The sequence below is a fragment of the Manis javanica genome, chromosome 10, assembly GCF_040802235.1.
Source record: "Manis javanica isolate MJ-LG chromosome 10, MJ_LKY, whole genome shotgun sequence".
Taxonomy (NCBI): Eukaryota; Metazoa; Chordata; class Mammalia; order Pholidota; family Manidae; genus Manis; species Manis javanica.
Window position 1 is genome coordinate 22,008,416 of NC_133165.1, and position 12,604 is coordinate 22,021,019.

The 12,604-nt window shown below is 35.6% G+C and overlaps 1 long non-coding RNA gene across 1 annotated transcript; it reads left to right on the forward strand.

Annotated features, from left to right (window-relative positions):
- Nucleotides 1-3,348: 3,348 nt before the first annotated feature.
- Nucleotides 3,349-5,918, forward strand: LOC140843997 (uncharacterized). Its single transcript, XR_012122009.1, has 3 exons — nucleotides 3,349-3,589; nucleotides 4,829-5,031; nucleotides 5,122-5,918. It is a non-coding gene; the product is annotated as an uncharacterized lncRNA (long non-coding RNA).
- Nucleotides 5,919-12,604: the final 6,686 nt, after the last annotated feature.

The following is a 12,604-nucleotide window of genomic DNA, read 5'->3' on the forward strand; positions in this document are numbered from 1 at the left end:
ATTCTTATGGTGAGGAATCCATTGTGACAGCATGCTAAATGCTGGAGATGTTTGTTCTATAAAAGGTCTCAGGAGCTTAACTTCATCATGAGGGTTATACATTGTACAGACTTTGATGAAAGTAATATGTTTTCTTCCTCCCAAGATATGAGGAATAATTTAAATTTAATTTGAGAATTCCAAACTTTTGTTTTCCAGGTTTTCCAAGTTCTTCTTTTCTTCTCCAAGTTAACAATTAATGAATTTTAAACAAAACTTCAATCTGGTGGATAAACTGGTTTGGGCTTTTGACTTAATGGATTGATCAGTTTGAAAATTGTCAGTTAATTTGTTTGTGTCCACCTCCTCTTTCCCACCCCTGGCCCCTGATTGAGCTGTTTATCTGAGTGACCTATTAGCCTCATTTTGTATTAGCATAGTCCTGGTGAAGAAGTTTATCGAACATATTTGCACTTTGATAAAGCATTTGTTACTAGGAGGGACCATAAGAATACTTATCATAGGTTTGATATGTATTAGTCAATAAAATGAGTTACTCATTGAAATGTAACCGGATGTCATGGTAGATGGAGGGCAAGCTCCAAAGAGAAAGTAGAGATTTTTCTCTGCTGGTGAGAAAAGATGCATCCACATTTAGTGCCATGCACGTTGTAAGATTCTGCGAAGCAGGCAGCTGGGTGAAATCCTGAATCACCTCTCACACAGCTGCTTCACTTGCTGTACGAGCAGGGCTATGCTGATTAAGCCATGAGTTTTTGAAAAGGTTTTCTTTGTTTCTCTTTGCTCTTTTTTGGCCATCTGTAAATCATGGAAGAGCAGGAATGGGTGGCTTTCTACCCTCAGCACCAGGTCACAAATCAAAATATTTCTCCCCCACATATAATTTTTACCCTGGCCCAACTATTATCCATCCTTCAATTGTAGTCTGCATTTATTTTTAAATCTTTCAACATATCTTCTGCCTAAAGTGATTTTATTCCAATATTCATTCATCAAAAATTATCAGTGACCACCTTTTCATTGAAACTTTTGCTTATCACTTGTTCTCATATACTTAGGAATTCTTAGAATGGTTTGCCTATATGACTGTTTATGCAATTTTTCATACATAACCTGCCATTGCTTTTTGTAGTTAAAAATATGTGCATAAATTCTATGATAGTCCCTGATACAACAAGTGCAGCTTAATTCAGCTCCCCATGAGGGGGGGTTGGACTTACTCTCTTCTAGTGAATAGAGTCTGGCAGACATAACAGTGTGTCACTTGCAAGAATAAGTTACAGAGACCTGTGGTTCTCTTCCAGGATGTTATTTCTCATTCTTTCTTGAGTCACTCACTCTGGGGGAAAAGAGTGTCGTGAGAACACCCAGGCAACCTTCTTCAGAGAGGCCCACATAGTGCGGGACTGAGAACTGTCAATATCAGTGAGCTTGGGGAGGAACTCTTCCCACGGAACCCTGAGATGTGACTCCAGCCCCAGCTAATAGCCTGGCTGAAACTTCACGGGAGACCCTGAGGCAGAACCACCCAGCTAAGCCACCTGGATTCCCAACCCTCAGAAACTGTGAGAGAGTAAATAAATGTTTGTTGTTTTATCTGCCAAATCTGAGGTAATTTGCTTTGCATCAGTAGATAGCTAATTCAGTTATATCTCCTTACTTTCTCGTTTACTAAATTATGAACTGTTAGAGACAAGAAAACCTACTATTGATATTCTATTTTTAGTCACTGTAATATATACCTGTGACTATAAAAAGTAAGATCTCAAAAGCTTCACCCAATAAAAGTTTATTTTTTACTGACATCAAATGTAAGAGGGGTATCTTTCCTCCAAGCAGTGACTCGGGTGTTTCGGCTCCTGATACCTTTTGTCTCCACTGTTTCCTAGTCACCTCAGAGATGGCTGTTTCTGTCCCTGCACCCGGACAGCTGAGGAATAGAAAGAGAGCTGGAAGAGGCACCCTGGTCGTTTAATGTTTTGGAATGGAAGAAATCCATTTCACTTTCATTCACACTTCATTCCATTGAGAACTCAATCACATGGATCTATCTAGTGACACAGGAGACCAAAAAAGATAGTGGTTTTTTTTGGTGTTATTCCCAGGAAGAAGAGAACCAATCCTAGAGAAAATGAGTGGTGTCTGTCACAAGTTCCTAAACTTGATAACCTTTAATCCAGTGCTCTGCAAAACAAGTGCTCTAAAGTATCTGTTGAATGAATGGGTGAGTAAATTAATGACTTATCATAGAATAAAATACTATTTTAAAATTAATTGTGTAAATATTACATTCGATATGAATTCAAGCCAAATCATTGTTGAACATTTGCGATGTGACACACACCATTTTATGTGTTACGGGTGCAGCAGTGATCCACACAGAGAAAACCTAATTCTTACATTCTAGTTAGTAGAGATAAAATAAAAAAAATAAGTGAAAAAGAATTTCCAATACTTAAGAGAATGACTGTGGAAGGCGAACCTCAGCAAGGCCTCCAGGAGAGGGTAATATTAGAATAGAAACCTGAACATGACAAACTAGCTCTACAAAGATCCAGGGGAGAGCATTCCAGGTTGAAGAAATAGCAAGAGCAAACGTCTAGAGGAAGGATTTTCTTCCTTAGCTGGCAGACAGGAAAGGATGTCAGATGCTATCCTGCCTGAGGGTTTCAGCCCTGGGCAAGTTCACTATGGATTCAGTGAGACCAAGGAATGACAATGGAATATCCTTGTGGTAAAAGGGCTTATACCCAGCTTTATTCTCCCAGCATGGGTCGAGCATTAGAATCACCTCTGCATCCAATAGTCTGCAGGTCTGTAATCCACCTCCATCTGTGCCTCCGCCCAGAGCCCTGGGCCGAGCGCTTTATTTAGTGACTCAGTCAATAATAGCTTAATCCCTGTGGGTGTGGAAGCAGTAGCCTAGCGGTAGGACAATGACATCGTCAAGTAGTTTTAGGTTCCTGTAAGGATTCTGGCCATAGGAACTTGAGTTTTCCCCAGAGATACATAGGTAGCCACCAGTTAGAGTAGTATTTTGTAGGCAGTAACAAAGAGGTTTGAATTCATTGGAAAGTTTTAAGCGGAAAGAACATAATTTGATAAAGAAAATTGGATTTTTACTGTCTTAGGCTGGGTTTCCAAGAAGCAAAGCATGAGACCCTTAGGAGTCTCAGGAGAATGGTAGTGAGCGAAGTAAGAATGTGGTCTCAGTGGACCCTATAGCTTCAGTGTGACCCCACGGGGGCGCTCTGGGCATACATTGCACGAGAGTTACTTCCTGAGTTCGGGGGCCGGGCTTTCTTATCCTACCTGTCAATCATTGGCCCTTTCCTGTCATGGACTGTAAGAGGGTAGAGCCTCTGGGAAGACAATTCCCCTTTATTGTCCATCAGTTCTCCAGAGGATAATAGGGTCAGCTCATATTGTTATCAGCCAATCTTCACAACAGCTGGAAAAGGAGAAGGACATGTGTCAGCAAGGAAATCTGCAGTGATCACAGTGGCCGAGGGGAGAATTGACGCTGGTGGTGGTGGACTAGGCAGGTGGACAGAAAGAAAACCAGTTAGCCCACTGCTGGATATCACAGGTGACGTGCGAGAGAGGATTAAACTGGCATTGAACTGAGAAAAGCAGAGCTGAAGAAAAGCAGAGATTTAGGATATATTTTGGAAGGAGATTAATGAGATTAACTGTAGGAATTGAGAGAATATGGGGATCAAGGATGATTTATCTTAGGTTTTGTATGTAAGACTAGATACTGCCATTTACAGAGAACATTTATGGAGGAATGTGTAAGAAATATTGTACATCTTTCCAATATACCCCAGGATAATTTCTTTTTCAGAAATGCTTCATTTAAATGGATCAGAGGCAGAGAACCAGGTAGAAAGAGTTCAAGGGAAGGAAGAAAAAGAAAAGAAGGGGTGCGTAGGGCAGAAAGGGAAGGGGCAATTAAATAGGTAATAAGATGGGAAACACTAGATAAGAGAAAGAGAAATGTGTTTGACAGGAAAGGAAATTAGTGTAAAGGGGTTAAGAAAGAGAGAAAAGTGAAGGATAGCTGTGGGGCACTGGTTCTCAGTGTGTGATCTGAGGGCCCCTTTAGAAACCTGAGGCCTTTTCGGGGGTCTTCAGAATTTTTCTTTGTCCCACTCCATATCTATTTAAGGTCAGAGTTTATTCCTAATCTTCAACCAAACAACATATTGCAACAGATTGAACACAGAAGCAGGTATGAGAAGCCAGTTATTTTCTATCCATCAGGCACTTAAAGAGATTTGTGAAAATGAAAAGCAAATGTCATTCATAATTTTTTGGAAAAACATAGTTGTTTTTTTATAAAATGTTTATTTCAATATGTTGTTTGTTTTGGTTATTTTTGAAACAATATTTAAAAACTTTTTCCATTATTATTTTCTATTATGGAAAATATTCATAGATAACAACCCTCCATAACAGAAGCTCTCTGAGGTCCTCACTAATTTTTAAGAAGAAAAAGAGGTCAAGTAACCAAAAAGTTTGAGAACTGCTGCTGTAAATATAACAGGTTTTGTGACAAATAGCAATTAATATGCTCTTCTATGGAGCTGTTGTTCACTTGGAAAAAATATGTTATTATTTGGTTAGATACTAATCGTATTTCAGGGGTTCCATTCTGAAACAAATATCCAAAGTTACCAAATAAAAAATAAAATACTCAAGTTTGAGCAACATGCCCGCAGTTATGTCAAAACAAAGCCTACTTACTAAATGCAATCATGTCAATATAGGAATGCACCCAATATAACATAGCATTCTGTTTCTCCAATTTTCTGTTTCTTTCTAGTCTATTCCAGTGTTCTGTAATTGATAATGGTAAGGATTTTGTAGTGTAAATTTCGTGGAGGATTCAGACATCCAAAATTCATTAGTGATCCAAGGAATGTTCTCAACCAAAGACTTGCTTTTGGAAAGTATTAAACTCATTTAAGACATCCTAAGAAGAGATTTCAACATAATTATACATATGGAAAATATATATGGACAAAGGTAAACATGACTCTCACTCCTGGCCCCTTATCGTTTTCTCTTTATTGCCCTTTATATTTCTTTTCCACTGTATCATCCTCTATTTTCCAGGTCTAATTCTGTAGACATTCTTCTGGCTCCAGTCATCTCAGCCCTCAGGCAAAGCCTTCACTGATATCATTGGCAACCCTGTGCCCACGCTCAGCCCATCTTCGGCTGCCCCTCTCAGAATGCATCTCATCTGTGCAGCCAAGAAAGTTCCAGTGAGAAGGCAGCCCAGGCCATGGAAGACACCATAGTGAATAATTTGGTTTGCACACCTACTTAATAATTTTTTAAGGCAGCTAGAAATTTTCAAAAATCACACAATTGTGAGTTATTTTGAAATCTCCTGTGATTGGAATTCATTTGCAGTATAGTCCTTGTTGCTCTTCATGCCACCTTTTTTTTTTTCCATTTAATGTTTTAATATGGACTTCCATGCTTTGGAATTAGAAGTGGAGAAATTAGAAGTAGATTTCCTCCAGGTCAACTCTTAAATATCTTATAATAGTTCCTTTTTTTTGGTTAAAATATTCTCTATTCATTCTATGAAGGATAATTTTTAAAGAATTAAAGGAAAGAAAGCAAATTCAAAATAAGGTAGAGTCTGAAAAAAAAAAGCATGGGCATAGATGTTGCCATAATGTGATATAGAAACAGTGCATGTAACAGGTTATTGAAAAAAATACCTGCCATTTGGTGCTTTAAAAGGAGGTTCTATGAAGTAAATTCTTTTTTTGTACAACAGATACTGTGGTAAATTTTGACAAGAAATATTCTCATGGATGTGACAGGGAATATTAATTGTGTGACCGTTATCACCATGATCCCTGAAAAATAAAAGCAGTATATAATGCATGAAGATACGTAGTGTCAAAAACATGTCATTGATTCAGATTTGCAAAAGCAGGCAGTTCCTCTTCTATTGTACTAACGGAAGTGTTAGATTTCATCTAGTGCAGATGTGCAATGTAAGTGCATAATTAACTTCTCTGAGATCTGTAATCATGGATTGTTTCTAGTTTTAAACTCAGTCTGTTTATCAGAAGATGCTTTTTTACATACAATTTTAAGCCACGAGAACTGATTTTTTTCCAGATTCCTTGAGATATAATTGACTTATAATATTGAGTAAGTTTAAGGTGTACAATGTGTACACCTTGATACACAAAAAGTGTTGTGAAGTGATTAACTCAAAAATTAATGGCCTCACGTAGTTATTATTATTTTTTCCTGTGATGAGAACATTAAAGTTCTATTCTCACGGCAACTTCAAGTAGAAAATATGGTATTGTTAATTAGATCCCACTTACTCATCTTGTAAATGAAAATTTGAACCTTTGACCAACATCTTCCCATTTCTCTCACCCCTCAACCCCCACCCCAGCTCCCTGCAACCACTAATCTACTCTCTATTTCTATGAGTTCAACTTTTCTGAATATGATTTTTTAATCTGGCAAAAGATTATTTAGAGATTAGAGATAGATTTGTTCGAAAATTTCTTAGACATTTTGATGTTTTAATATGTTGAAATACTTTTGATTTACTTTACTTTAGATAAAAACATTAATTTGGAAAATCAATTATATGGAAGAAATATCAGACTTACTAAAAGTTATTCTTAATACAGGATAGGTACATAAGTTTCCATAATAATATTCAATGTAAAATTGCTAGTTAGAGATTTTTTAAACTATATAACATTATTTTATTATAAATAATGCCTTATCTTAGCAAAATATATTTAAAAATATATTAAATTTCCTCCAGATATCTTCTTTGCTTTATTAGTATTCATAACATATTCTTTTTTCCCCATTTATTTCAGGTCTCATTATATTTAAATCATCATAAATCCTCAATTAGTGAAAAATTTCATTCCAAAGGTTTTACTGAATTTTTGAAAGTATTGGTCTATTTTACTTTAGAAATTAAACTGTAAACTGTTTTACTACACGATAAAGAGAGCTAACAAAGTTAGAACAGTCTACTCAGTAATTTTAAAATAAATTTATATTCATGTCCTGATTCCCACTCTGGAATGTAGTTACATCTCCCTCTTTCTCAGGCACAGCCCCGCTCTGCCCACTGAGGAAATGTAGAAATAGACGCTCAACTAGGTGAAGGAACTTCATGCCAAAAATCACACATGCTCAAAATCACACAGTTATTCTATCTTCAAAATCTGCTTTATGGTGAAACAAATTGGATTTCTTCCTGATTTGGGAAATTTAGTGAGAAAATAGATAATTTATTTCATTGTAGATGTAGGATAGAGACCCTTGGAGCCTAGAGGCCATTCATTTTTCTCTGCCACATGGTCCTCTGCACAGCGTGGGAATTTGATTTCTTCAACCTAAGAGCATCTGTTGCTGCTACTTATCTTTTACCTCTATATCTTCATTTAAATGACCCCCCCTCCCCTGATTAGGTCCGACCCACCCAAGATAAACTTTCTGTTTAAACACAAATTCAACTGAATAGAACCCTTATTTATATCTGAAAATTCCCTTTATCTTTTTCACAGAAAGTAACCTAATTACTAGAGTGATCTTGGTGTATTTGTAGGTCTCACCCATGATTTAAGGGAAGGGTTATAAAATGGAGTCCTGCTACAATTTCATCACAGTTAATATTGTGGGTTGTCTTCTCCTTACCTATCTCAGCTGTTTCCCTGATGTAGCAGTCATACAGTTTAGGGACACTACTTGTCTCCTAGAGTAAGCCCTGATTAGAATAAGCAAATGCCTTTTAAACATTTTTAATGTTATAATAAATGCATAAACATGTTGCACTGCAATCTATTGCAGGTAGAGACACACATATTAAATGTCTAAACCAAAACATTATTATTTTTGTATTATTTTGTATTATTATCACTGTAGTATTTTCTATTCTGTCCTAGTTTAGTCTAGTTTATTCCACTCCACAGTTAAATGTTAGTTGTACTTCAACAAATTGATATCAGAAACTAATTTATGTGTTACCATGTGAAGTGGAAGAACCCTGGAATACGCCAATCATGTGACTCTATTCCCTTTCTAGAGACTGTTGTAACAAAGCTAAACATTTTACCCCTCGAAACAAAAGCAGACTAAAAGTTCAGAGGGAATGAGTCCTCCACTAGGATAATTAGTGCGGAAATTGGGGCATATAAAAGCAAAGAAATCAGCCAGAATCTGAAATACATGAGAAGGTGTGTAAAAACATTTGCAAATATAATGGAACACACATTACAAATTATTTTGTTATCTCACTATAGATGCCCTGATGGTGTCCCTATTCATTCTATACATTGCTCTCGACTGAGTAAAAGGAATATTGTGCCTAAAGCCTCATGTCGTTTCATTTGTTTTATACCACCATGGTTAGGAATACAATGGGAGACTTGGAGGCTGGTGTCATAGTTCTATGTGCACAATGGCAGTACCAGTTGTCTGAATTCAGATTTAGAGTATCAAATTTGTGTGCCATGTGAAGACTAATTGTACAAATGTCAGTCTTTTTTTGGTTCATTAAATTATGATACTTAATTAACATCAATGTCAGTGAAAAAAAAAATCTAAAGCTTTCCTAAAAGCTGTTCATATTCAAATATATGTTGATTGATAGAAGCCTATTGTTTCCTAGTGCCTAGTAATGCTTTTCACTGCATATATTACCTGGAGGCTTCACCAAACATGGAGATAGTTGGAACTCTGATGAAAAAATCAGTCCCCATTTTTAGATGGAAAGCCCAATTTTATGAGCAGAACTAGTGACTCTCCCTATCCATCTATTGAGCATGAATCTACAACTTGATTGATTTTGACACATTCTTTACCAGCCAGTTATTGGTCACAGAATCCCATGAATAAAAATAAGAATCCATTTGTTGGTTGGCATACCAGAACATGTTAGGAAAGCATGTTTTCAATTTATGAAGTATCATATTGACTTCATTGCTAGGTAAAAAGGAATAATAATAAAAACACAACTATATGATTTATTAGTTTAAATAGACTTAGCCGATATAACTTAAATTAACTCTATAAAATACTTAGCAATTGATGACTAAATAATTAAAACAATTAGGCCAGGAATAGGGCTAGACTTTAAGGAAATCTTACTGTTATCAGGTAAGAGTGTTAATGGAAGGATGAATCTAGTCACATCTTTCTTGAGCCTTATTATTGGTTACATAAAATGCATTATTTCTATGACATTTGTAAGTAAAAGTATGATTGTATATTCTTTTGCAGAATAGGAAGAAACATGACATGATGAAATATACTGAACAATGCAGATGGTGGATATCTGTGACAAATATTTCAATGCATATTTGCAGTATTTGAGTTGGACAGGTTAGAGTAACGACAGCGATCTTATAGCAGGGTAGAGTATAAAGGACAGAGAGACAAATTAAATAAAAATCAAATGCACTCATTAGGAATCACAAAATATATGGCATGTTTTTATTTAGCTTATAAATACATTGTTTATCAATGCCTTCAGCATGTGGCAAACATGAATTATTTCTATCCCTTTACCCCTAAATGCCTTTAAAGTCATCAAAAAGAATAATATAGCACTGGAGAATAGGCCTAGAAATAGAAAAAGAAATAGAATCACAAACAACAGAATCTATGAGCAAGCAATCTAAGTCCTAATGAGAGAGGAAAACTATAAGAATGGATTCAAATAAAAGCTACAGTTGTAATATAATATTAACCTCCAAACAAAATGTAATTAAGTATACAGGCAAGATGCAGTTCCACAAATAGCTGCTCATAATCACATACAATTGGTGTGCCATTATTTTCTATTAAAAAAAGAGTAAATGAGAATAAAATGCAATATTAAATGTCTGATAGAATTGTTCTCCTAATTAAATCTTCAACTGAATTAGGTAAGCATCTCCCTTTCACATTTTCTTTATGTGTCATGTATAGGCTGTTAAAAATGCTTGGCATCATTACAGTCAAAATAGATGTATTTTTGCCTGTTCTGAACATGAAGTTTGGCAGGAAATGAAGAACTCAAACCACAGCCAAAGTATTGAATCCTTGAACTGCTCATGCTAGCAAGAAAAACCTATGGCCACTTAAGCGAGAAAAATAATTATACTTTTGTAACCTCTTCCCTGTCCAGCACATAATTTATAACAACAGCATCCTGCCACATCAAAAATAATCCTTTACTGGCACTCGACCATAAGCAGTAGTTTAACCTACTGAATATGTATTGCAGGATCCTCACAGACATCCCTTATATTAGTAAATTTTAAAGACATGGTTAAACCCTTCAGCCTTTGTAAAGGGTGGCTCTTTCCTCCAAATTGGTTACATTTCACTGACTGTTACACTTGGGCCTTTTTAAATAAGCTTGAAATCTCTATATTTCCAATCCTAGAAAGTCTCAGTTTTGTGGCTGAGGAAACATATAAAGGAATATGCAGCAGAGCACCTCTGAGTTTTACATTTAAATCCAGGGTCCATTGTCAGTAGCCAAGTATTATTCCGTCTCATGACTATTCTAGAACTGCTACAAAAGATTTAGTGGCCTCTATTTAATTTCTAGTGAACATGGTGTTTTTATTACTTCAAAGTAAAACTATGTCTGGTTGAAAGGTTAGCTGGGTCTACGAATAAATGGTGAAGAAATGAGGCATACCGAGTCTCAGGTGTATGTGGAAGTCCTGGATCATTTGGGAAGCTATTCCTCTCTTGCATAGTTTCCAAGGATTCTAGAAAGAAACAAATAACATAACTCAAGATTTTCCACTAGTATATTAGAATTATAAAAAAGTTAGAAATTTATTAAGCTATGAAACTTTAAAGAGAACTATGTTTTACTCTTATTAAAAAAAATACTTGGGTCTCCTGGTTCTGGCCATAATGGAGTAGCTGGTACTATCCTTATTACAGGAGCCTCATTTCATTGTCATAAACAACTATAAATACTGGAGAGATATATAAAGCAATATATATATTCATTTATTTAAAACAAAATATATATATTTACGCATTAGTCAGCAAATGACAGAAGGCTACAATTCTTTAGGAAAAGAAAACAGCACAAAAGTAAGCCACACAATTACCTTGACTTCCTCTAAGAAACCATTTCCCAAGTCGGATAGGGAGTTTAAATTGAGAGCAACTGTCTTACTAGATGGGAAAGCAGAGATTACTATTCAGGTTTTCTAAAGGCAGCTAAATTGGGAAGCAGGGAATAGAAAGAAGGGAGGTACAAAGACTGTCTCAAAATTCTGTGTAAGAACTTCCAACAGATCCTTGGCTAACTGATAAGTTGTACGTATACAAGGCAAGTCTCCGGGAGGCTCAGCAGAGCTGAACAGAGCTTTCCAAAGTCGTGAACTGCTATGGAGATAGAGTTCCAGCCCAACCGGAGTGGAATGACCTGGATGAAGGGGTCAAGCTCTTGGAACCAGGGCTACGCCTAAAAGGTAAGGACAAAATTAAAGTATACCTACTCCAGAAGAAGCTTAACACCAAGCCTTGAGGAAATTTAACTGCCTGTTGGAAAACAAAATAATCTTCTTTAGAGGAATATAACATGACCAAGAGCCTTAACAATGGCCATCGTGCAGGAAAACACTACTTACAACACTACAACACTACGCATATGAATGAAAAAGAAACAAGTGATAGATATTCAAGTGAGAAGGCTGTAGTCTCAGATTCAGAAAGGAACTTGACGTCAATGATAACAGAATCAACTTCTGTTTCATATAGGTTTAAGTGTAAATTACATCTTAAGTAGTTTTTAGTATCTATGAATAATAAAATGTAAATTTTATATTAAATAAAACAGAGAAAAAAGATGAACACAATAGACGAGTAGATGGAGTAATTAAAGAGAATTAAATGCATTAAAAACAACTGAAGGACACTTTAGAACTGGAAGCACAGTATCTGCAATGAAGAACTCATTTGATAGGTCTCAGTTTTCATCAGAGGTGTCACTACAGTTCAGTGGGGGAAGGAAAGTATTTTAAATAAATGGCACTATAGCAAGTAAATATTTATATGGTAAAAACATGAACCTTGACTCTTATTTCACTCCATAAACAAAAGCCAATTTGAAATGGATCAAAAACCTAAATGCCAAAGTTAGACCAATAAACTCCTGTAAGCAAACATATGAAAATACCTTTGTACTTTAGAGAATGTAAATATTTTTGAATAATATACAAACAATAGAAAGAAAAAGTATAAATTTGACTATCAAAATAAGAAATTCTGCTCATCCAAAATACCATTAACATAATAAATTCAAGGGAAATACTGTTAAAAATATTTGCAGAACACATATCTAACAAAGACTTTTATCCAAAGTAGATAAACAACACATACCAAATAGTTTGAAAAGACAACTGTTTTTTTTTAAATTTGCATTTCCCTTATGGGTAACATTGAACATATTTTTTTTTTTGAGAGGGCATCTCTCATATTTATTGATCAAATGGTTGTTAACAACAATAAAATTCTGTATAGGGAGTCAATGCTCAATGCACAATCATTAATCCACCCCAAGCCTAATTCTCATCAG